The sequence below is a fragment of the Falco punctatus genome (assembly GCF_963210335.1).
Source record: "Falco punctatus genome assembly, chromosome: 2".
In the NCBI taxonomy this organism is placed as follows: Eukaryota; Metazoa; Chordata; class Aves; order Falconiformes; family Falconidae; genus Falco; species Falco punctatus.
This window is the reverse complement of record NC_137581.1, coordinates 77,525,224-77,550,473: the sequence shown is the minus strand read 5'-3', so window position 1 is coordinate 77,550,473 and position 25,250 is coordinate 77,525,224. Positions and strand designations below refer to the sequence as shown.

The window sequence follows — 25,250 nt, the reverse complement described above, 5'->3', positions numbered from 1 at the left end:
AAGGAGCTGGGTTGTGCAATTGCGAAAGGTGAGAGCAAACACTGGCAACTGAAATGACAAGAAATCTTTAAAACAAGGCCTCAGGCACACCCCTCCTTATGAGCAGAAGAGGGAGAAAAATCAGGTTTCACTTTTTGCAAATTACAAAGAGGAAGAACTTTTAACTTTCTACAACAATTAGATTTCTGTCTTCAGGCTAAATTTTCATTTCTGTGAAATCTAAAGTTGAGTGAGGCTGGACCCAAAGCATATATTTCATATTTCAGCATAGCCACAGTCTAAAGACTGGATTTCATGGGTTGGTTTCATAGTCAGTCGAGTCTCATTGTTAAAGGTGTACCATCAGAAAAAAAAAAAAAAAAAAACAAAACAAAACACACAAACCCACAAACAAAACAAAACCCCAAAAGAAACCCCACACCATAACAAACAAAATAACCACTCCAAAACGCAGAGCTAAGCTTCAAACCTTACTCTCCAGTTATAACTGTAATTATCAAAACCATACTCAATAACCTAGAATTAGCACTTCTACTTAATCCTACACACCAGCGTGGGAGGCAAAAAGGAGGAGAACAGTGTAGTTCTGATGCAGCTAGATAAACATGTATTAATGATTAGTAGAGAGGTCAAAATTAGAACTATTAGAACTAAAAGTTAAGAAAACTCTTAAAAAGCTTCTCTCCCCAAATAAAAATGTTTATACAATTAACTGGAAAATAGAATGCTTTACCTTTATACTGCCTGTAAATATTTCTTCTGTGCCAATAATCAAGGACCTAAGCTTCTATGTCCTACCGACTTCCAGGATTTTGGTCCCTGTGAAAAGACTCATTCAGTGTATGTATAGTTATTACCCTAACTTAACCCCTGACACAAACCTGTAATGACCTCAAAACGAAACCTAATAAACAGTACTGAATCTGAGAATTATGAGATCATTTCACAGAACTTTAGAAAAAATAGATTAGAAGGGGCATCTGGAGATATCTAGTCAAACTTCACCATGCCAAGCAGAAGGGAATAATCCCTTCCTTCAACCTGCTTGCTAATTTGTTACTAATGCATCCCAGTATACGTTCAGCCTTCATGGCTGTAAGAGTACACAGCTGATCCATGTGCAACTTGCTGTCTATAGAACCCACAGTTCCTATCATGCAGTGCTGCTACCTAGTGAGTTGGTTCCCAACCTTTCTCTTTTCCAGGTACAGGAGTTGTCCATGTTCAACTTTTTGAAGTTCTTGCTAGCCCATTCCTCTTGCTTGTCTAGTTCCCTCTGAGTAACTTCCCTACCTTCCCTGTGCATCAACTGCTCCTTCCAGTTTGGTGTCATCTGGAGGCTGGTTGAAATGCCTTTGGTCCTGTTGTCCAGGTCACTGATAAAGGCATTAAAGCTGACTCCAATAGGTATCAACCCTCAAGGAACAGCATGACCTGTTAGACTGGGAACAGTAGACCCTTCAAGTTCAAAGGTCTAGCTAATTTTCCACCCCTCCTTACAGTCTGCCCATCCAGTTCAGTTGTCCTTGTTTGGCTAGCAGAAGCTATGGGATAGTGTTGAAAGTCTTGCTAAAGACTTACTACACTCCCCTCATCCACAGACCCAGACAGTTTACTGTAGAAGGCTGTCAAACTGGCCAAGCATGATTTGCCAAGGGATAAACCAAAGCTGAGTGTTCCTGATCATGTTCTTGTCTTTCATGTGTCTGTAAATAGCTTTTTTCAGAATATCCTCCATAGTTTTGCCAAGGACTGAAGAAAGGCTAATCTGCCCGTAGTTCCACCTTCTTATCTGTCTTAAAAGGAAGGTATATAATTTTCCTGTTTACAGTCATAGGGGAACTCCTTATGTATTTTGATTTTTAATATGCTCATGTTCGTTATTCTCATTTTTAAATTTGATAATTTCTTCCACATTGAGTATCCTTGTCTCTTGCTGCTAACTTTGCTGATTCTCTGGGATTAACTTCATTTTCTGTGTGAATAGTTGATCATTGGATGATTACTTGGCAATCTTTCCCAAATTTGTGCCATATTTCTAGGTTTATATTTCATTTGTAAAGATTTCTCTTGCAGAAAGTAGGTGTACAGCATCCCAGCCCAGAAATAGATTTGGAATTTTCCTTTATAAAATGTTACCTTTATAAAATTCCCACCCTCACTAAATACTTTAGCTATATTCTTCTGTGTGCATGTGCACTGAAATAGGAAGCTACATAATTTTAAGAAACTTTCAACACATTTGCAGCAAAGCGAAGGCAAATGTTAAAAAATGTTTAATCATCCACTTGGCAAATGTTTGTTATGTGAGTAGCTCTGCACTACCGAAGTCCATAGAGCTGTCTGGGCATATACAGTTACATACAGTTGTATAGGAGTCTTCGTTCAGTTAGTTCTGAGTCCTTACTATGAGCTTTGTTTCTTCTGATATATTTAACTGTATATTTTTGATACTAGTCACACATAAAAGGTAGCTGCTGCTTTTGAACTGAATGAGTTTTCCTACTCATTTCAGTGGGAATAAATTGAAACCCTTAATTAAATTTTGTCACCTATATCAATCTTTGTGGAAGAATTTTAGCTTAGTGATAATTTCCTCATAGACATATCCTTGTGGGATAATAATTGAAAATGTGAATTAACTGCACTACCATGTAATCAGGGGTTTTTTTCTAAGACAGTGAAATTTCTGGTTGACTTATTTACACTGCTACAGTAGGGACTTGAATTAAACTACTGCCATTTCAGTCCACTAATAAAAGCACAGAAAGAGCATTGCAAAGAATTCTGAAACAGATGTACCCCTGCTCTTCTATGCTTTTGATCAAACTGGTTTCTCCAGCTTCTTTCTTAGCTCTATGAACAGAAGTGTCTTTAGATTATACCCTGGCCACCAGAGCTGTTTCAGGTACTCGAACTAAATACTCATTATTTACTCCCCCTCAAGTGGCTGATCTTTCCCTTGCCTTCACTTCCCCTCGCACCTCTCCTGCTCCTTATGTCTGTACCAAAAAGTATTTTTTCTTAATTCAGTTTGTCAGGGCTGCTGAACAAAGCCTTTATCCCCACTGGGCCTCTGGAAATGTCTCATGGTTACCCTCCATACTTGAAGAGCCTTTCCACATCCCTCCTGAAGGTTCTCTTTTCCTCAATGTGTGTTAATATGAAAGCCTGGGGGTATAAAAGTATATTGAAAAGTGGATTGTTGTGGAAAGGTATCCTGTTGTGAGGAGTAGGCAAATTCTAATTTTCCCAGATTAGAAGGGAGTAAACTCTGTCCACTAGTACATGTCCTCACCTATACTGAAATGGTTTTCATTTCCCCACTGGAATGATATACTCTGCCTCCTACTGGAATTATATTTTGTCACCAAGATCATGCAGGGGTGTAGTGCGAGGAAGTGCTAAGAGACACTTCAGAGCACTAGCCACAAGCAGACAGAGTACTCAATTTTCTAAACAAAAAGCAATTATGGCCCTTATTAACCTGTAGCCTTTCTACAGGCAATGGGACATGATCAAAGAACACAGTCCTTACTAAAAAAAAAAAACACTAAGCAGAGTCACAGTTTAGGAAGCAAAGCAGCCATGTCAGGACAGTGTCTGGGAGAGTGATGTTGGAGGTCTCTGTTTATTCTCTCTCAGACTCATTAAAGACACTGAGTGTTCAGATGACACACATTCAGTTTAAAGTCAAATAATAATTTCTCCTAATTACTATCACTGTGAACTTTTAAGTAGTATCTCAAAGTGAAGCTCCCTTGCCTCTAGCAACTCCCACAGAAGGAAGAATATTTCAAGCTTAGCATGGCTACAGTAGATGCATCATGCAGCATCTTACAGCTCTACATTATTGACAGTGCCATTAAAAGAAGATACGATGAGAAGAGATGCAGGCCTAAGTAACTCCCAATTTGCATGCCATGCATTCTCACTGGTGTTGTATGGGATGGATCATAGAAGACAGAAACTCAGACACTTGCTGAATACAACAATCATATACTGGGCAGAAATTGTATCCCTACAGAGCTAGTTCCTCAGCATGGGTGGGCACAGGTATGGGAAGCTGACGCACAGATGAAATAGAGTGTTTTCCTAGTCTCGGTCAGGTTCTCTGTTGACACAGACAATACAGATGCTTTGAACTATACTGGCTGGCTCTTAGTGCCTTCAGTCTAGTGCCATGGGTGGCGAACATCAGATTCCAAAAGCTTCCGATGTGATCTCGACTTACAGCTATGCCTACTTGGAGATTTCTGAATGTCAGAAGAATGCCACCGTCAACTATTGCAAATGGTCAACTATTTGCACCAAACCAGGGCCACAGGAATCTAATACTAATTATGCAATTAAGCCTGCTTTTTGTCAGGTCACTGACTTAAACCCACAGGCTGCAGCGTTTTATTACATACACAGAGAGATGGACATTTTGTCTGGTAAAATTTCCTCTAATCCAAATAATCCCTGTTAAAGAACTTCATTCTCTTAGCTGTCACAAACTGAAGTTGTTCACCTTTATAATGAAATTCAGTGCTCCTTTCCACTGTCACTTTCCTCATCAAGTAATTCTTGTCTTTCCATGCTGCTGCAGTATTATATAACCAGCCATGTGCAAAAGCTGGATGCAAACCCAGCTTAAGAGCCAAGCTCAACACGGCAGAGCCACATTCAGTTATCTATTTGGAGAAAGGTACAAACTCTCAGTTGACCAGTTCCCATTAGAAAGTAACAGTGTTCAATTGTTCTAAGTCCAATTCTCCCCTGCCTTGAACTCTGGAGAGTCACATATATACCTATGAAAATCAGGATGAGAAACTTTGACAGCCACTTTGCAAGAGTGTGAACAGCATGCAGAAACACTAGAGCAGGTCTCCAAAACAGCATATTGGCATTAGCATGAGGAAAATTAAACCCTCCATCTCAATCAAACTAATTCCCCAAGATGCAACGTTTGTATGTGCATACAGGGCATGATGCACTGGAGAACCAGGTCTGCTGCTGATAAAAAGCAGTAAAATTACAATGAAAATGAGAGAAGCGGTGGGATGGAGAGAGCAAAGTACAAGAGAACACATCAGTTTTGTAAACTTGCTAAAATTTCAGTGAAGGAGTTTTAGTCTTTCCTTCAGCAAGGGTGTGAATTTCTCCCAATGTGTCTAAACAGAGATTAAAAGAAAACAGAAAGGTCAAATATCATGAGTAGCAATACTGATTACTTACTAAAATCCTTCTAAGGTGCACATAAAGCGTTAAGCTGAGTTCTGGGCTTATAAAGCATGACACGAAATGCAATGTAGAGACTGAACTGTGGCTAAGCTACTTTCAGATCCGAGAGTTTGATGTGGCACTGCTACCTAGAGAGTTAATCCTATCAAGAGGCAGGACTCCTTCAGACACAGGCACACCCTCCAGCTAACGCTGCTAGAAAACTTTTAGAACCCAAGTTAACAGCTCCTTACAACAAAGTGTTCCACCATTAATTCACCACAGGATTCAGTGTCTCACAACAAAGCAGCAGAATTCATCTAGGCCAACAGTTTGGTAAGCCACTAGCCCAGCAGCTCTCAAGAGCTCTCAAATACAAGTTTCAGGAGACAGTTTACAAGTTTTGCAATGTACATATAAGAAAGTGATGAACACAGGCAGTTCCACAAGAAGTATCTTGTCTCTCAACTCTTTGCAAACCTGCATCACTGACAGTGGCAGATGAGGTCAATGCTTCATCCCAAGCCTTCGACTACATTTGCAAGGGCTGTATTTCCCTTTCCATGAAGATCAAAATGGGAAAGATATTCAGCACCGGACATACCACTGAGTAGAATTTCATAAGACTTATGAAGGAAAGCTGTAAGATTGGGTCACCAGATGAAACAATGGTCATAAACATTTTAACACAGGAAACCTCAAAGACAGAGACAGTAGATGACTGTAGGTTTTGCAACAGTACCAGTAACAGAATAGGAGGAAGAGGAGGGATAAAGTTGGCTCCATCCATCTTTGAAGGCAGACAGTTTCCAGCTCCTGAGTAATCATCTACTGAGATCAGGAGCAGACACATCATCCTGGTAGGCAGAAAAAAATCTATTCCAAATCTATTATGAAAGGACTCCTCAAGAATTCAGAGGATGTGTTGCTGCTGAACAGCCTGAGTCTGAACTAACTGAAAAGTTAGGCTTACCTGCACCACTAATAGCACTTCTTACTCTAGACACTACTACTACCTTGAATGAGCAAATCAAAATTAATTAGGAAGCTCAGAGAGCAAAGGAATTAGGGAAACACATAAACATCAGGAATATGGTCTTGGCCAGTTCTTTTAGTGAAGGGCCAGGCTCATGAAGGGATAAGAGCAGGGGTTCAGGCCCCCTGCTCACATGGTATGGTGGGATGGAGGGTGGCTTCTTTGACTGCAGAATGGTGTTCCATCAGCTAGTGATAAAAGGAGTGCCACCTCGTGACAAAGAGAAAGGAAGGCCACCTTTGCTTATAAACTTCCTCCTGGAGGAGGATTTTAACTGCCCTTGAAGGGAAGGATGACAGAAAATTTCAGGAGAAAATTATTCACCAAAAGGGTTGTCAAGCATCGGAACAAGCCGCTCAGGGAAGTGGTTGAGTCACCATCCCTGAAGGTATTTAAGAGATGTGTAGACGTGGTGCTCAGGGACATGTTTTAGTGGTGGACTTGGTAGTGTTAGGTTAACGGTTGGACTCGATGATCTTAAGGGTCTTTTCTAAATGATTCTATGATCCTAGGTATGTGTAAGCACCTGTAACTTTGACAAGGACCTAAAATCAAAAGCATGCATAGGGCCATTCATGAAAACGTCATAAAAGGGATAAAGTGAATTAATTAGTCAATCCATTGAACAAGTCTGATTGTTTCCCTTTCATTTCCTGTCTTTCTTGCACTACCACAGATATCTTACTAAATGATCAAGGTAACAAGTTAACTGGTGCAACAGAGGCTTGAAGAGGTGGCTGACACAGTAGGTTTCTTCAGTGCTTATCCAGCCATGTTACGTATAGGGAAAGACTAGATACAAATGCCGAGGTAATAATAGAAGAGGAAAGGAACAAGGTGCTAATACATCAGGGATTTAAAGTAGATCACTGAACTAGAAGGATCAGTAGATTCATTCTTTTGTGGGTAATTGGAAGAATCACCCAGAATGTAGGAGCTGCTGGTCATAGAAATTGGGAGATTTTTGTAGAAAACTACAGCAGTTAAGGAGAGCTGTCCTTCAGGGAAAGGGCACACACCCACACAGGTGCATACACGCACACACACAGAGGAATCCAGATGAAGTATAAGAAATGTAGTAAGAGATCAGCTGAGCTAACTTGTGAACTTCACATTGACCTTACAAGAAGGAAGCATACACAAACTGTGTCATAGCATTGAAGATAACTGCTGAAAGAAATAGCGGCTAACTCTGGAAGCCAAGAAACAAAAAGAAATTGAGCTTGCAAGAGGCATCAGTGATAGCAAGAAATTAATCTGTAAGTAGATCAGTAGTAAAAGAAAGCACTGGGAGAATCTTGGCCCACTTCTCAACAGGGAGGAAAGCTAGAGATGATACTTAGTAGGATAAAGAGTATTTTGTGCAGTTTTTGCATCAGGTTTCACTGGAAAGGCCTGGGGTGAGCAAGGTTCTAGTACTGTCCAAACCAAGAAGGAAGATCTTACCCTATAACTGGGAAGATACAGGCTACAGTGTACAAAAAGCTAGGTGTTTCAAATTCGGTTAAACCTGAAGAATACACTAAAGGAATGTCTGTGACAACATCAAAGCTACCTGAGAATTCATGGAGAATGAGGGAAATTCTAACAGACTGGAAAGAGGAAGTGTGGTGTGCATCTTTAGCAAGAAAGATGTTTCACAGAAAACGGAAGACAAACTAGTGAATTATGGACCACTCACCTTAACTTAAGATCTTTAAAAAATACAGACTGGTGTAGGCACCAGAAAATACAAGCTGAGAGCTGTCAAAATGGTTTTATCAACAGCATATTGCAACAAGCCAGTCTAATTTCATTCTACAGTAGACCAACACAGGCTAAGAAAGAAGATGAGAAGGTCATATATTTTGATTTTATGAAGACATTACACCATCTGCCACAGTATTCTAATAAGAAAGGAGCAAAACTTGGTCTAGAAGAAATTACATAGTCATGGTTACAAAACTGATTGTAGAAGTGTGCTAGGGAAGAGTTACTGGTGGTTCATTGACAGTATAGAAGAATGTGTCAGTTTGGGTCTGTAGAGTGTCCAATTCTGTCTTAGATGCATTGATGCTCTGAATGACGGAATTAACTGCACTTGTAAAGTATGCAAGTATTTTAGAAGATAAGGTTAGCATTCAAAGTTATCTTGACAAAATAAAGGTCTGAAAGACCAGATTCAAATTCAATAGTAACACAGAGTATTCCCCTAAAACAAGGATAATTGGCTACAAAGCCAAAGGACTGGAATCCACTGGAAAACAATATACCTTTTCCCAAATGTGCTAGAGCTTGCATATTCCACCCTGAAACATCTGTTTCTCTCTTACTCTAGAGAGTTAGGCACAAGAGAAGCAGTACATCCCGCTCCTAAGAACAAGTATCTAACAGCTAGGTTTGATCATGCCTGATGACTTTTTCCGTTCTTTCTTACATTTTGCTACCACAGAGCTTTTCCTTCAAATGGCTTCAAAGTTGTTTTACGTTGCTTTTAGCCAAATGTATCTTCAAGGTGTTCAGCACTTCAGAAATGTAGGACAGCTGTTTTATCAAGTTGCCTGTAAATTACAACAGACGTTGTGTCTGCCAGAAGCATCTTGCCCTGTGAGCAAATGTTAAGAGAGAATTAAGCATGCTTGGCTGCCTCCCTGAGGCATTTGGAGGAGGAGGTGAGAGGAGGCCTTTACCAAGAAAGGCTCCAGAACACCAACTGAGTCACCCTGGACTCGAGACCCCACAAACAGCTATGGCTGGGAAGGAGCCCTGATGCCAGTCCTAAAATGTCATTATCTTGAAGTCCATAAAGAATGTGCGCTGCATAGAACAGGCTGGGGAAAGCAGCAGTGCACAAAAGCATATTCTGATAAAGAGGATGCTAAAAAATCTATGTCCTTTTCAGTCATGCATATTGAAGCAACTGAATGTTCCTTTCTCATTTTTGGGTGGCAATCACAGAAAGCAGATGTTACACTATGCTAATTTTTGTCACTGGCATCTAGCCCCCTGGCAAGATTAAAACAACTATTGGCATCTTTGGAGCAGCTGGGCAGCAGAGCTGCTTACTTTACTTGTACAATACCATTCTGAATAACCTCTGAGCCTAAGATTTTGTTGCTTTGTAATCCATGTTTTGGCAGTCTTCTCTTCCACTCCCCCTGTTCAAATACGGTATTTCCCAATCCTTACAGAGTCTAGTATGTATCTCTATTGCACCATAAACTTTAATGAAAAATAGATTTAAAATCCATGACATCTATGACATCCATTTAACTCCCACTGCAGAAGGAAGGACATTTTCAGGGTTATCTTTGCAGTTTAACTTCTTAGTGTCTTTTTGAATTCAAACTTCATTAGCAAAGCAGGATAAACAGACCAGCACTGTGTCATACACTTCACCTGGATGTCTAACATAAGTACATAATTTTACATAAACTGTTAAATACTTCTGGCATTAGACATATGATTTAAAAGCAACAGTCATTGGTATAAAATAATTTGAGGAATGCGTACTATTAATTCCAGCATTGATAGATGGAATAAGAAAAATTATTTCTTCTAGATTGCAGTTCTTCTGCTAGGACCTATATGTGATGTCTCCTGGGGAAAATACGAAAAAAAAATCAAACATAAAAATTATCTACCTATCAGTTAAGTGTACAACATTAGGAATGTGTCACTGATACAATATAAAGAAGTTGAAATATCATACCCCTAGTTAGACATCAGATGTAACTTTTCCTCTGCTTCAGTTAATTGTCATTAGGAAAGGAAAAACAAGTCCAAAAGTGAACAATTTGCAGCTTATCACTTCTGCAGTCTACACTCTAAGTTGTAAGATCACACAATAAAATACTAGACAGTGCTATATAATGTAAATCCTATGGGTGGGTGTTCCAGCAGTAAAATGAGAGATATAATTGGTAACTAGAAAAGACAATCATGATTCAAGAGAGAAGGGGAAATGCTAAATGGAATAGTGTTTCAACACTTCTTGAGCTTTTTAATGGTTTTTACCATAATGTGTGTAGAAAGAAAGGCCATGTTTGTTCAAATGTTACCTTTTCAAGCTGTTTTTCTCTGAAGGGAAGAAAAAAGCTGATACTGTTCAACTAAATGACCCCTTAGGTAGCCAGTACCATACACATTTTATTTTTCCCCATCAAATAGAAAGCTGAGTGAAATAAAAAGTTTAAAAGAATCTTAAATGAACTCAGTTTCCAATTGCACAGATATAATAGGGCTAGCTTGCCAGAACCAATAGGATACCTGTCATATATTAAAAGCAATTCTGTATGACTTGGAATCTAAACACCACCCAACCCCATAGTGCCTATGGGACACATAGAGTTGCTGTGACAAAGCCCAACACAAAGGCTTTACTAATGCTAAAAGGCTCATACAGATAAGAATGGGAACACAGCTAAGTAAGCTGCTGTAATCACAAACTGATGCCTGGGACTGTCCTCTGACATGTACCAAACCCTCCCAGTCTGCAAAACTTATGTCCAAATTACTTGTCAGGAGTGGGAGACTGCCAGCTGGCCTAGGCCAAAATTATGCTCATGGGCACTCTAACAATTCAGAATTGCAAACAACTGAGTTCCAGTGCCCATAACTTTCATGCACTTTTTTTTTTACTTACTCATGTAGACAAAGCCTTACAGGACAGTGGAGACCTAAGCAGCATCTTGATTTGTATTATGCCAGCTATTCCTCTTTGACTTTGGAAAGGAGAACACAACTGCTCTGTGCTACTCTTTCATCAAGAATGTGTAATGCAATGGTCAAAATTGCGTAATTTCCATTATATCTTAATAACGATCAACCATTTCAGTCATGCTAACTGTCAAAAACTTAGGCATTTAGACTAAGTTGGACTAGTCCCTCTGCAGTCACTCAACAAAGAAGAAAAAAGTATTCCCTCTCAAATCCTGTTTCCAGTGGAATCTCTGGAAGTGCCTGCTTGTTGCCTGCTTGTTGCTTGCTTACCTTTGCCTCCATTGACTACAGAAGGAGCAGAAGTGGCAATGTCATTTAAGAATGGAAAAAGTAGGTGAAATGGATTCCACAGTTGCCACCTAGGATTTCTTTAGCTTCTGCAGGTTTGGTGAGTACATTATCAATGAGAAGAATGGTTCCATGGAAAATTCCACTGAAAATTTAATTTGGTGCATCCTCTTGAAAAGAAAGAGATCTGTTACTAAAGAGCAAGCTGCTGCTAGAATTAAGGAGTCCCTGGCTTTTAGCCTTTGTTCAGTACACTGGATCTTGCCAACAGAGACAACCTTCTGCATTTGGAAAGAGTAGATATTTTAAAGGGAGAATGGTGTGGTAAAGCAGTTTGGAGGAATACATTCAATGTAGCCTCATGAATAATTTGTGAAATATCTGCCTATACTAGTCCTAAGGTTTTCAGGCAGCGCTGTGCTTTATGGAGTGAACTTGAAGTAAAATGGTCCTGATATGAGGATATGCTGCAACTAACTCTTTCTCCGATTTCACTGGACATGAGTAGGATGGAGAATAACTACTGAACATAGACAGAAAAACTGAATATTCTTATAACAAATACAGAAAAGTTATACTAGATTTATCATATATCTGTATATGCTGTGTATATCTCTTTGGGAACCACAGACAAAACTCTGCAAGGGGTATTTTTAGATTACTGCATGATTTCACGTGACTTGAATCTAAATTTAATCCAAAATTAAAATGAGTAACTGTGTTATTTCAAGCCCCCAGAAGCTGGAGACCATTCCAGTAGATAATTCAATACTAAGCCAAAGACTTTGACTTTCAATGGGTAGAAATGTAAAAATATATCTTTACTTAACAAAAGAGATGATTAACTAGTTGAAAAAACAACAGTGTGTCATGCAGGGACACAGAAGGGACTGCTATCTAATGAAGAGAGCTGTCATTGCATTAAGCATTCCTACAGTTATGTATTTTAGAACACTCTCATTAAAATCAGGTGATTCAAAGACAAGTTAAGTAATTTATTTGGACTCCCTCTCCCTTCTGGGTTGAATGTGGATCTATGGAATGATGCTTAACTGTTGGCAGAGGGGACCAAAGTCCCTAGGACATCTGAAGACACAAGTCCCATGTTTCTCTTGAATCTGTGCAGTCAAACCCCGTGCATTATTCAGCCAGTGCTTTATTCCCAGGTCTGTTAAGCCTTTAGCTAAAATTCTACTTTTTGCAGGGCAGAGCCTGTAAACCAAGGGAATAACATGACTTTGAAAAGTTTTTCTGTTGTTTTTAAGAGTAGGGATCACCATCAGTTCATTTGATCTCACTCCTGTAAAAAGCAGACCATACCACATGACCCTAGAGTAGTAGCTTGTCTTTGGAAAAAACATATTTTTCCAGGCTATGTCCATGTCTTGTTACCAGAGCTCAAGAAGTGGTGAATCTATGTCATACCTGGCAGCTGGACCCACAGGTTACCATATAAACATTACTAAACATTTGTGCTTGTATTTGTCTGGCTTTAACATCCCTCTGTGGTTTCTTATTACACACACCTTCCTCCTCTGCATCGAGATATCCACAGTACTAACTGAACTGTGCTTAATTATGGAACTGGAATTAAATTGTCAAATAATTCCATTTAGACAACATATGGCAGAGGCTTCCAGGACACACTGGCTTAATCTCAGTATAAACCACAGGTCTATAAGAAAAATGTGTTGTCCCTTCTTCTAACCTCTACAACCTATTAGTACATACCCAGGCATGCGCCCTTTGTAACAATCTCCCCTCCCTGCCAGTGGTTCCTAGCTAGCTGTATTCATCTTCAGGTAGGCTGCACTGAAGCTTTTTTAAGGCACAATGCATTCAGTTATTAGTAAGTACGAAGAAATGCCAGCTCATAATAAGCCAAGATGAAATATTTAAATATCCACTATTTTTGTCAGTTCTGAAAATGATGAAAGCTTCCCAATTTCATTATATATGCAGTTCCATGCCTCTGCTTCAATGTTGCCAATCTACAAGAAACTGTTATTAACTGTTTTTCTATATTAAAGGTTATGTAGTCAGAAGTCTGTAGAGGACTTTGTTTGACTGTAAATAGCAAATTTTCCTCACCAATTTTCACTGTGAATCACTCTTACATTCTCCACTGGTTCTGTCAGCATAACATCCCTTACAAGGACACTGAAGATACCCCACTCAAGAGTAAAATATACAGCATGCATCAGAAATGTACATTTTTATTTTCCTCAAATTCTTTCTCCATATATTGTCTTTTCTATTCATTTGCCATGAAAAGAATTCAGGAATCAGTAAGCAGAGAAAGAAAAGAGTCCATTAAAATCACTGGCAGGAATACAAGGAAAATATGTGTAGTAAAATTAAAATTAAACTTAGACAATATGCAGACGGTGTGTTTATTTGTGTGCACATGAGCACACAGAGATCTATGCCTGTACATTCATGGACTAGCACGTATAAATTCAAAGGGACAGCTAATTCAATAGCTTGACTATAAATGCATTTGCAACAGTCACCTTTCCTGTGACAGTCAATTGCTAGGTAAGCATATGCTCTTCCTATATCAAGAGGTGATAGCACAGCACAGCACAGAGGTATGCAAAGATGTTCAAGGAGTCCTGGAAACAGCAGTTCAGATACTGGCAGCAGAACAGGTCATCCATCTAGCATTCCTCAAAAGGAAATTAGCCCATGTGTGTCTGGTCATGACACTAGTCATGATACAGTTCAAAAATGCATGCTTCATAAAGATGAATGAGTCCATCCCAACTGGGCATCTAGAAGGCAGGGCAATAACATGAGACACAGAGCTAAAACAAAGGAAAAATAACCTTAGTGACTCAAAGTCTCACAGGATTCCTCCAGCACAGCAGACTGCAAGATTCAGAATTTCACTGCCCTGATTGTTTTCTCACTCCTTGGAGCAATTACAGTAAATTTGAGGGAAGGGAATGCTGCCACCATGTTCTCCTAAACAGATCATCCACCTACCTCCCCAATTAAAAAGCAAGCAATGCACCTCTGAGGCACAAATACTACAAACTCTTCGAATCTTCAGAAATCTGAGTTAAAGAAAATTTAATAAGTCCAGTCGATGACTAAGATTTTTTTCTGCTTTTAAAACCACTGTGTTTTGTTCTTGTAGGGTGTTGAACCCTTATTGTACACTGCTGCCATCAAATGTGCATTACAATGGAAATGGAGAAGATGTCAAGCCCCAGCATGTGTTTCCAATTAAGATTCTTCATTTTCTGCTCAGATGTTAGAGTATGACCTGATTAGCTCTGCCAGATATCAGAACTCGTCTTCTGTGACTTCTTATCTTATTCAGCTACTAGTGTCTGACTTCGTATATTTGGAGAGGAAAGAACCATATCCCTCAAAGATCAGAGACATTTTTTTAAGTCCTTTGGCAACATGGAAAATTTAGTGTGGGTCAGGAGAAACACTTTCAGCCTGTTTTCTGTCCTTCAGTCTCCCATGCCTGCTTATACATTGTAAGAAGAAACAATTAGCACAGCTCAAACTGCAACTTAACAACCCAACAGTGCAGGTAGATGTCTGTTTTTCAGGTGCAACAATTTTACGTAATAGAATTTACTGCAGTGGAATTACCTGCAAATTGTTAAGGCTTAACATGATAGGAGAAGTTACTTCTTTCCATCTAGGATTCCTCAGTGATGTTATCAAATAAGGAGAAGCAAGAAAGTCTTTTCTTAACTGCTGTCCTTTGTCAGCTAGAAAAGAGCAGTGTATTATTTATGGAAAGCAAACAATATGGAATCAGAGCGAAAGCAACTGACATGAAGGATGGTAGATGAAGTGCCAATGAAGCCTGAGATTTGAAAATGTATTAGATGTCACACATAAAAAATACTTCAATATGTCTGTTAGGTAAATTGTATACAATAATCAGAAGATATCTTTTTGTGTAAGTTTTACTTTAGGTTTTAATTTCAAGTAGTAGTCACTCATATTCAGACAGTGTCATAAAAAATATTTTTAAAGCACTTCTACATTCTGCAAAGGCAGCAGCTGCCTCTCTTCACCTTCCCCAGAGACATGCACATACATGTTATGCAGCTGTTTTCAGTTTCTTGTTCTGTACCAGGAACATGAAAGAACAGCTAGAGACATGGGCAAAACAGGGGCAGGTTCTCCAGCTGAGAAAGGGAATGTTTTTAGGGCAGAGCTGCATACGCAAAGACTTAGCCCGGAGGTGGGTGTTAACGTAACTTTTTTAAAAGTGACAGTAAAAATGCAGTGCCCGTAAATGGCAGGCCAGATGGATTCCTCTCTGCTTTCACAGGTTATGCCTCAATACTGTGATGCATATGTATTTGGTGTGAGAGATGATTTTCCTTCTGGGTGAAATATAGTCCCAGTCATCGCACTCAAACCTTTCGGTATTGATAACACTGTAGATAGACTGGGAGTTTTCCAGCCACTGAGATGACGAGTTTACATTTTTATTGACAAAGGTGTCTTATCCCTAGTTTTGTCCTCAAGTCTACCCCATACAGCCTGCAATACACTTGCCCATACTGAACCTTACCTTCAATGTGAACATGCCCATGTCAAACAGAATAGAGAACATTATGTGCTTTGAGCGCATGGAGAACATTTACTGCACCCAAAGAAAAGGAGGAGAACTTGTCTTACCAAGAAGTTAAACCTCTAGGTTCAGCCCCTTGTCTAGGTACCCTTTCTAACTAACTGAAGGAGGCAGGTACCTCCAGAGGACAGTTCCCCGTGCAGTCTTTAGGAGGGAGCAAAGCAGTGCCTTTTCTTTCCAATGGCCTGTAGTGACAGACAGGATGACCTGCAGAAGCAGATGCTTAATGTGAGGATGGCTGAAGTGAGGTGAGGTGAATCCTGTCCTGAGCAAGTTCACACAGTGAGTTAGTGCAAGATAGCAAGCCTCCTATAAATGCTCACCCCAGCATGCCACACAGTGAATTCCCCATAGAGGCCAGACTAGTGTCAGCAAACAAGCAAACACAATCTGACCCTTTGGGAGTTCGACAGATGAGAAGGAGGAAAAAAAAAGAAAGAAAAAGAAAAAGAAAAAGCCCAACAGCCCATATATTATGATGTGTATACCTGGAATTGTTAATGTTTGTTTCAGTGCAGTTTAGGATGTCTTCACCTCTGCCTTTCCAAACCTTTTTCAAAAATAATCCTTACTCCTGGAGCTAGCTTTGCGTAGTTGTGTGGGATTGCAATGATGCAGACTGTACTCTGCTAGAACTTTCTAGCCTGAGTTACACTCCAAACACCCACGGACTTGTACCAGAAATTTTCGGCTCAGAAGTCTCAATGTAACTTTTCAAAGTGGGATAACAGAACCTATATCACTTGCATGCTTTTATATATTAAACTGCTCTTAACTTAAGTCTGGATTATGAAGTCTCTCTTGTTATCAGTTCTTTCCAGTAGGGTTACTGTAACTGAAAAAAAGAAAGGCTGAAGGAGCAGGTAATTAATGTGCTTACTGTGGGAGGGAACAAACAAAAGAAAAACAAAAGGAGCTATAGATTTTTGTGTAACCATGAAGGGGGGGAAAAAAACAAAGCCCTTTTTACTGCACCTTAGGGAGGTTCGTCACATCGTGTTTCAATAACAGGAGTGTTCTCAAGAAAAAAAGAGACAGGAATGTACAAGATTCTGCCTTCAGACTCCTGCTGAGCAGTAATGGAAGTATAACTAATTACGGGCCTGATCAAGGGCCCATTGAAGCCAAGTGAAAGCCTCCTGCTGATTGCAATGGGCCTTGGATCAGCTCTAAGTGTGTGGGGTATGAATATGACTGCATTAGAAACACGATGAGCTAGTGTCTGCTTTCATTCGTGGCTGACTGTATTGTGCTCTGCTGCACCAGAGCTGGCTCAGAGCTCCTCAGGAGCATCGCAGGGTGAAAGGTTACTACTCCAAAGTGAAGAGTTCAGGAGTTCAGGCAAAGCTGCTCTTGATCTGAGAAGGGTAAATGGGCAAAGCTAGTAGAGAGAGGCCCTGGTGAAAGCTGTGGCGAGCCAAGCTTGCTACTGCTCCTGCTACTGGGTGGGTGAAAGAGAGGAGATGAGAGAGTTTCCCTCTTAGCAGTGATGAGACAACACCTGGAGTACAGTGTCCAGTGCTGGGCTCCTCAGTACAAGAGACATGGGCAGACTGGAGAGAGTCCAATGAAGGGCCATGAAGATGATTAAGGGACTGGAGCATCTCTTCTGTGAGGAAAGGTTGGGAGAACTGGGTCTGCTTAGCCTAGAGAAGAGAAAGTTCAGGGGGGCATCTTGTCAATGTATATAAATACCTTAAGAAACAGCACAAAGAGGATGGAGCCAGGCTCTTTTCAGTGATTCCCTATGACAGGGCACAACCTGAAACACGGGACACTTTGAATATCAGGAAATACTTCTTTACTGTGAAGTTGACTGAGAACTGGCAAAGGTTGCCCATGGAGGTTGTGAAATCTTCCATCCTTGGAGATATTCAAAAGCCACCTGGACATGGTCCTGGACAACCAGCTCTAGGTGGCACTGTTTTGGGGAACTGGATCAGATGACGTTCAGAGATGCCTTACAGCCTCAACCATTCTGTCATTCTGTGAATTCATCCTCATCTCCTCAGCTGTAGCCTTCTCAACTCAGCAGCCTGAATTTCCAGAGCTCTGGCTAGACCAAGCTGCAAGACAATTGTGACTTTGAAATTCCAGTAGTCCGTTGTCCACTTTTCCTGTGCGCAAAGCCAATCCTGCACTCACCGATGACACTGATGATCTTACTACTATGCTGTTCAGGTAGTCCGTCCTTGATTTGTAAGAGCTGAAAGGTAATGACTCTAAAAGGGAGTGGCACCTATTTTATAATTTCTTTTAACTCGAGAGTCCTGACTGGGGCAGCGTGACATGAAAACTCCTTCCTTTCAGAAAACATTCATAAAGCACCAAGAGTTCTTAAAAAACAGGTTCATTTGCAAGAGAGGTCACCCCAAATCAAGGATAGGAAAACTGTAAATAGGAGATTTTTCAGATTCTTTTCAGATGCTTATGAAATCTATTTGTTTAAAAGAAAATCAAAGAAACTTCTCTAGATGAGTTCTGGCACTATGCTTCTGACTGCATCCAAAGAGGTAAAAGAAATACTATATTTCATACTATGCTTTCCCTTTTTCTGGTTAGAAGACCGCTATAAGTTTTTTGGGATAGAAGACAGGTCTCAGTGCAATTGCCTTTGGACTAGAGTTCATAAAACCCCAAAGATTTGGTATTGGGAAGGTCTGTATTTTATCCAAATTGAATGATCTGTCCATAATCCAAATCAGCCCATTTTTTTTAGACATAATTGAACACCTTAGGGCACTCAATGAAAATCTGTATAGATTTGTTTCTATTCTAGCCAGTTCAGTGTCTCAGACCCTAAAGAGATTACTTCTGGGCAAAAATAAAATGGGTATTTCAAAGGTCTGTTTTACTTATGAAATCTTTGCTTAGTCGGAAGTATTGCTGGCATTTGCTACTATTAAATTTTAATTTGTTCAACCTGAAAAAATGATTATTTTTCAAACAAGCAAGAAAAATACAGAACATGCTGTTGGGCAATTGATAACGAATGATAAACACAGGAATTCAGGACACAATTTTGCTAATACACACTAAAGAATAATAGCAAACAACATTTGCTGAGACTGTATCATCAGTTGTATTGTTATTTTTACACTGGTTAGAGACATGATGATTTGTTGACATAGCTATCCTAACAGGATATCCTGGGACACAGACATCTACTCTAACAAGTATACAGTTCTATAATATGATACCTCATTTCACTTGGGACACACAGAGATGATACCTCTTCCTACAACTCCAGAAGCTATTTTCCACTCAAATATGAAAGTATTCTCATAGCAGTAAAGGGATCATTGTGTAAATAGAGCCATTAGGATAAAATATGTAACACATACAGTTACATATGTGTGTAAAATATCCTAAATACCCTCTCAAAATATATTTCAAAACCATTTTTCAACACTGCACACACTTGGTGTTACTTGCAACATAGACTACAGCTCCCTTTTTGAAGAATTAGTATTTCTAGTACTAACAAGGGTAGCAATACAGCGCTTGTACTGTACTTATATATTATGGTTTGGAGTAGTTTAATCTAAGCGTTTTTACTGTTTTCAATTAAAAAAAAAATATGTCTAGGACTTTTAAGGTGTTTAGGTGCCAAAATAAGTAGATGTGTCCCACAGAGTACCTTCAGAGCTGGCTGGTCGTTCATTTCTCAGTGTCAGCACCTCTCTAGATGAAATTTCCACCAGTCTCCATATGTGCTCCAGAAAGATCAATGATTTTTATAATTTGACACAGCACTTCCCAGGCTGGCAGGGTGTGAAAGAACAGTGAAAGGAGACCACAAATAGAAGGTAATAGAAGGTGCCTTTTCTGATCAGTGCAGCCCGCAAGGTTAAACCAAAGTGACACCCTTCTGAGCAGCCCTGAAGGAGTTAAATAATTCACAAGGATTGGCAGACAGATGAATGAATTCTCTGCAGGGAGCTCAGCAATTCAGTCTGGGGTACTCCAAGGAGATTGGGTATCTTCATGGGTTACTGTCTATTTGAAGAAAGCGATAAATAGCAACAGAGCCACAAAATCTCCCCTGTCTCACCTCCCCCTTTCAATTTCCACTCCTGATAGACTGTACACATATTAACAGCTTTCTGTGTCTTTCAAGGGTATGTATTTCGGGCAAGGACATATACTTTTCTGTCAAGGTTTACGGAACATTTTGTTCTGCACCATGTATACACATGCTGCTGGATCTTATTCCTATTATATATTCAAACAGCACACCGGGGATTGCCATCATGCAAGCTGTCTTGAGCTGTCCCAATGAGCAGAAAAAGTCCAAACGGTGATGTGAAAAAGTAATTCACCCTTTGCTAATTCTTATCCAGAATCATCTGGACTGTACTTTCTGTACCGATAGGCACACTATGGGAGAAAAACACTAAGGTATCTGTTCCCCACCTCTCCTCACCCATTCTTTCATCCATCTGCACCTGCTCTTAATAGCTTCATGGAGGCTTGTCATTTCAGGAACATCATTCCATAATGGTAGCATTTTATCAATATGAGTCCTCATGCCCTTCTCTATTATGCCACCAAAAACCAATTTCAGTGGCATTTAACCATCTGCTTAAACAGGTGTGCAATTGCTTTCCTGACTAGAGAGGTTTTGTGGTATTACTACCTTAATCCATGATGAAGGCTGGCAAGCAGATGAATAGACTTTGTCAAGGATTCTAGACCACCAGCAATTTTCAGCTTAGCCAAAAATACTGCAGCACTAAGTGTACTTTGTACAATCAGCAGCAGGTCATCTCAGGAAGTACTGGAACAAAAGAACTTATACCATTGCAGAAGAAAGCAGAAAACAGTGTTAAATTACTTTCTAAAAGGAGTTAATTGATGCATATTTTACATTAAACTGGTACTCTTGTTCTACTACTGAACAATTTTACTTGGGTATGGATAAAATGAAAAATCAAAATAATTTTTCATGGGTGATGTAAAATCTAAGAGACATCCATTTAAAAAAGTATACAATGACAATCTGTTCTAGTCAGGAGAGTCACACAATTATTCTCCAAGTCCTATAACAACTGGAGTAATGAGGACATAACTTTATACTCTTCTCAAAAGACAGAGGGCTGTAGCAAAATGAGAAATGCAAAGAGCTGCACAGAAACAGAAAGTTGTGCAAGCAAGGTTCTGTGCAATACATTTAAATATAAATTGTTCCCTGATTAAATTTTTTATCCCACATAAGTAAATACACAAAAGACAACTATTACTCTAGAGCTGAAGTTGTGCCCCAGGTGTAAACATACTGACTGCTGTGACTTACCAAGACCTTAAGGGAAGCTGCTTAAGTTTAATGAATCACAGAACTGTCACTGCTTGAGCCCCTGACGGTGCATATTCTGCACCATCTGTGTATATTTCTTTGAGCAGCAGAAGGCACAAATTCCTGTTGTACTGTCCCACGTGAATTCTCCACTGCCTAGCAGTTCAGTCCAAGCAACGGCTCCTTCTCAGCTGCCATTTTTCAAAAAAATTCTGATAAATTAATGTGACTGAAACCTGTAACTGCTCTGATGAATGTGGTTGAAACAGACCTCAAAACTGTTGAAATGCTGTTAGAAGAGTGAAAAAAAGGCACCTCAGTCACAACAGACATTTCAGTAGGAAATCAGAATAAAAAATAATGATAGCCCTGGGGTCATTTATAAATATATTCTATTTTAAAATGGCTGAATTAAAAAAAACACACAAAACACCACCAACAACACAGAAGTTGGCATAGAGAAAGGTATTAATATCAATGACTCTAAAGAGAAGAAATTAGGCTTTTTTTTTTTTTTTTTTTTTTCCGCATCTTGGACCTTCAGGGTCTAAAGCTAAAACCCAAAAGCTCAATTCTTTCTCCTTTTCCTCAAACATCATGCACTAACCCATCAAACAGTGTCTAGTCTCCTGAGATAGAACTGAATAGGCTGGTACTCCTCACACAGCACATCTTACAGATATAGTTGTTCAAGACCCAAACACAGTACAGCCACGTTAACACGGCACTATGCCCAAGCTAATAAACTCTGCTTCCCAGCAGGCTGACTGGCTCCTCTAGGATGTCTCGCCATGCTGAGACAGACATTCTGCCTCCAGTCTCCAAACCGGGGCCATGCTCTACTGTGCAACCCTCCCCTCTTTGCATAACTCCCTTGGGGTTCTCCTGTCTTTCCATGCCTTTGAGCTTCCTCAAGCATTTCTACCCCTACGTGTTATTCCCTCTCCCCTATGAGGCATTGTCCCCCTACTGTCCCCCTCTCCCCTACTCATGCAACATCGGCTGGTTCTGCTGAAGGAGGGTGATCTCACTAGGACTAAATACAGAAAGCCAAATTCTGATGTTTCTTCCCACAGAAAGCAGTCCTGCTGATCTCTTGAGGAGTAAAGTGCCACTCGGTGTGGCTGTGCTGGGCAGGACAGGTCTTGAAGAATGAGTTCAAGATTTTAGCTCACTAAAACCAGCATCATCAGCAACAACAAGAATGAAAACGGTAGCCAGGGAAAACCTGTGTATTTCAAATACAACACATTCTGTAGATCAGAGACCTTCGGATTCAGAGAATACCAAGGAAATCAGGATTAAATCATTATGTGTTTTAACAAAATATACAACCAAAACACGGAGAGTGCCACATTTGGCTGTGCATCTAGCAAGAAAGAGCCCAGAGGGGGCCCAAGGTAGGTGGTTTGAGGCTCTTTCCAATTTCTCTAAACTAGCTCAGATTGCTATCATGACTTTCACTAATGGAGATACCACGTATAACTTCTTTAATAAAGAATATGCTGTATTGTGCTAGGCAGAATGAAGAAAGGATTTAAAATCATAATAATCAAGGTTGTGCTGAAGAATACAGCCCAGGGTTCTCAAAGTAGTAAGTCAGATTTTATTCATTAAAAAGCTATAGTGGGATGTTTCTCTTTTCAAATAAGGAAGTATAAGATAATTATAAAGTGCCAAGGTTAAATATTCTGCACACATTTTCTGAAAGTGGAGCTGTGATCTGATAAATCCAGTAGTTCTTGTCTACTGTTAATTACATGTTTGGATATGCCAAAGTAATTCTCTGGACCAGTTTAGTAATATGGTAATAAATTCTTTCTCCTTGAGCCTAAAGTTCCCCTAAAATACAGAAGTGATTTTTGAAATGATGTGACCTTGTGGATAAGAACAAATGAAGACCATAAACAAACAAAGTAAACAACCAACCAAAGGAACCCCTCCTAAGCAGAAAATTAAAAAATATCCAAAGGCACTAGAGGTCTCATGCCCATCTGATAATGTGAGAACAACTTCTCCTTCAGAGACCTGAGTAGCAGAAAACAAAAGGTAATTACCATTTGACAGCTTTCTCTGTATACTAAGAACTGGTAGCTCCTAATGGGCAGGTGTCCACATTTCAAAAAAAAACCCAACACATTAATTAGCATCCTTGTTGGCAGGCTCAGGTGAGAAAAACATGACGAAATGAGCATGGAAACTGGAGTGCCTTCTGTGATGATAATTGCATGTACCCACATTTATTGTAATTTGGGATGTGATTTTCCATTTGGATCTGAATCACTGAAAGGGTCTAGTTGTTGTGACAACATACAGGGATAATGACTCTATTAAAACACTCAGGGCTTAATTTCCAAAGGTATTATTCACCCACATCTTTAATGTGATCAGAAAACTTCCAGTAGCTTGGAAAATTTGGATGCTGATCGTAATTTCAGTGCAAAAACTGCCAAGTAAGAATTATGAGGAAGCCACAAAGTAGCAGTGACTGTCAACACAATGAAAAGCAACAACAAACTTTAAAATAAAAGATTCCATAAAAATGAGAAAGATAGAGAAGTGTGAGAGGGAAAATGTTTGGGATTTTTTTCATTTTACATGAAGAAAAAAGAAGCTGTAATAACTGTTCATCCTGGGAATTGCACACACCAGCAACTTCCTTCAGTAGCAGAAACAGAAATTCAGACAGTGCATTAGAACTGAATTATAAAGTTTCTAGAAAAGTTGAAGGTATATTGTATTTTTCACAATGATAGATTGTAAGCAAGTGTGGAATGACATGGAAAACGCAGGTGTGATTTAACCAGATCCCCAGAAGTACTGGATGAAGCCTTTCACAAGAGGCTGGTCCCCAAGGCTGTAACACTGAAATGCCATTCCGAGCTCCAGTATACTGTGGGCATGTCTGCAAAAAGGACCAGCAGCTGTAACCTGGGAAGATCTGGGCCATTCTGGTGATGTTCTATAAACCTGATATATCTGACCAGTTGCAGAAACAACTACACACCATCTCATAAAGCCCAAACAAGTCATTTTCTTCTCATATAAGTGTTTGGAGTGCCTGCTTTTCCAATTGTTATTACGATCGCTGTGGTAAACATCTCATTTTACCTTGCTTGATGTGAAACCCTTTGTAGCCATGATTTGTACCATCTTGCATAAAATTTGTAATTACACAGCAATCAAATTAACAAAGTGAAAATCATTATTATCTGAGGAATTGCATCAACAGGGTTGATTTCAGAGGGTGGACAGAAAAATGAAGATATCTTATTACTACTGTATACTCAGAAAAAGAGAAGGAGACGTGATTTCTCTCCAACAGAATGTGAACCAAGGTAGTCACTTTAATTCTGGGCTTTTCAAATACCACCGACGAGCTTGGAAGGAAGTCAGAGCCTTAAGCCTTGACCCTGCACTGAGACATCTCTGTCTAGACTGAGCCGGCCTGTGTTCTGACCCCATCCAGCAGAGCTTCATGAAGACACATAACAGGTCTGCACTCACTGAATTTCACAATCAGGGCATATATGTCTATGTTAGATAACATTCTCCAGGCTTCTGCAGCTGAAATTGCTCTGGAAAGAAACAGAAAACCAGAAAGAGATGAAAAATAGTCCATAAAGTTACACATCAAGGCTTTGCAGAGCAGAATGATCTGTTCTGTTGAATGGTTAGGAAAGCCTGGAACTGTTCTGTTGTAGTACGCATTACTAGAAGTAAAGCCTTGTTTTCCGTAAGACAAAAATAAAAAATAATAATAATAAAAAAACAACTGGAATTTTAACTAAAAGATACCAAGAAACAATGAAACATCTTGCCTAATTCTTGTTCCCATTTTCTGTGAGTAAAGATTAATTCAGCCTTAAATTACCTAGAGTTTTCTGTAGTGTTAAGCATTTAAGAATTATACAGCAGGCATCAAAATCAAGTCAAGCTGCAAAACTCAGAAGATTTTTATATATTACATCTGTTTTGCACAGTGGTAGAATACATATGTTAAAAGGACAGAAAGGGAATTGTTATGTGCTTATCTTTTTATTATCTAGGTTTGCACATAACTGAATGAATGTTGGGCATAATCTAGACTTTGGGGAGAAGAAAAGACACCA

General features: G+C 39.6%; 1 protein-coding gene across 5 annotated transcripts in view; it reads left to right on the top strand.

Moving 5' to 3' along the window:
• Positions 1-25,250, top strand: part of KCNJ6 (potassium inwardly rectifying channel subfamily J member 6) — a 192,532-nt gene that overhangs the window by 26,576 nt on the left and 140,706 nt on the right. For 3 of the 5 annotated variants that reach the window (XM_080376615.1, XM_080376613.1, XM_080376614.1), the window contains exon 1: positions 18,129-25,250. This exon is cut by the window's right edge. The exons of the other annotated variants lie outside the window; for them this stretch is intronic. The gene's annotated coding sequence lies outside the window, so the exon portion shown is untranslated. Of the gene's footprint in view, positions 1-18,128 lie in introns of those variants that run through there. 5 annotated transcript variants of the gene reach the window in all.